At 31.2% G+C, this 1733-nt stretch overlaps 1 protein-coding gene across 1 annotated transcript in view; it reads left to right on the forward strand.

The window, feature by feature from the left end:
* JAK2 (Janus kinase 2) overlaps positions 1-1733 on the forward strand; it is a 100593-nt gene that overhangs the window by 42478 nt on the left and 56382 nt on the right. The gene's annotated exons all lie outside the window — the stretch shown is intronic.

Genomic DNA, 1733 nt, shown 5'->3' on the forward strand with positions numbered 1-1733 from the left:
GCCTGAGAATAGGCTGTTAATGAGATTATGACTTGCTGCTGCTTTTATGAGTGCCTTATTTTACTTACGCTGCAGAGCTGGTTTACTTTGGTGACATGCTAGTCAAGTCCCCATAATAAGGCAAGTTTTCTTAAACTATTTATAATGCTACTTTAGCCTAATGTTAGTACTTCAATATTCCTCATACGTTTGATCTAGAAAAATTATGGATGGTTTCAGAATATTCAATTTTGTCCTCCTAGGAGGGATTGTTTTATTTAGCATGGCAAAGTAATTTCACAATAGAATCCTAAATTGTGTTTAGGTAGTACCACATGCAATTTTCTGTTTCTTAATGTTTTGACTTCTCTAAATCTGTGCCCCCCAAATAAGATAGTATTTACCTCACTCTAAAATTGTACTGTTATCAGTTTATACTATATGCTTGTTATAGGCTGTATATAACAAATTTGACCAGTGGCATTACCAGAATGTAAGCATATTTTTACATCTTTAAATAACTAAAAAGTGGGCAAGATGCTAAACTGTCTTTCAAGTGTGTAAGACAGTACCTGTAGAAAGACATATTTGGAAAAGCTAAACAGATAAAAGCTAAAAGTGGGATGCCCCTTTTAAATTCAGTTTCTTCTGGGGATTAATTATCCTTATATTATCATATATGGCTACTCAGCAAATAAAAATGATATGTGAACAACTTTTAATTAATTCATATCTGTTCAACAAAAAATGAATATTTACTTCATGTTGTCTGGTTCATTTCTGATTTTGTGACTGTAATTGTTTTCTTATTTTTCTGGCTAATACAGATGTAAATTTCTTATTTCGGAGAAATTTTTGTTAGCTACCCAGATGAAGAAAAAACTTTTTTATAGACACCACATGTACTCACTGTTAAATTGGAAGTAATCAAGCAACACCCAAGTGCACATATGGTAGTAAAACTCAGTGGAAACCAAGCAAGTGGGAGGGGGGAGAAGGGGATGGGTAAATTCACACGTAATGGGTATAGCACATGCTGCCTTGGTGATGGGCACACTTACAACTTTCAATCAAACTGCACAAAAGCAAATCATGTAATCATAACATTTGTACCCCTGTAATATTCTGAAATTAAAAATAAAGACAGATGGTGAAGGGCTAAAAAAAAAAATTGGGGGGAGGCGCAAATACTATCATGTTTAAGGAATGTTAGTTTGGTGTATTTTGGCATTTGGGACTCTTTCATTTTGTAACTTGAATGAGTATTTAGTTGATTACGTTTCTGCTCTCACTGATTTTCACATATTTATTGTCTTTTGGTCAAGAGTTCCATAGAATTTCCTCATGAGCAGAGTTTGTTACCTACTGGTTCTATATAGTATATGGATCAAAAACAAACTATTATAAAGAATCTACCTAGTCATCAGTTATCTGTATTTCTTACTTAAACAGAATAAGCAAGTAAGTTACTTGCTTATTTTCAAAAGTATGGTGAAATAACTGTTTAAAATTGAACAAAAATCTATCTTCTTACTTGAATTTTGTGTTAGCAACATTTAGGCCTTTGTTTTGGTTAATAATGATTATTTCATGGTTGTGCTTTTTAAGTAATACCATTTATTTTCTTATACAAAAATATTCTCTATGTTTTATTAATAGAAAGTTAAAGAAATATACTTTTAAACTTATGTTTCTTTTAATAAAATTATTTTTTAAAGTTTCATTAAAACTTTAATTTCTTCAGACAAGTTATA

Source organism: Propithecus coquereli, unplaced genomic scaffold (genome assembly GCF_000956105.1).
Source record: "Propithecus coquereli isolate 6110/MARCELLA unplaced genomic scaffold, Pcoq_1.0 Scaffold403, whole genome shotgun sequence".
In the NCBI taxonomy this organism is placed as follows: Eukaryota; Metazoa; Chordata; class Mammalia; order Primates; family Indriidae; genus Propithecus; species Propithecus coquereli.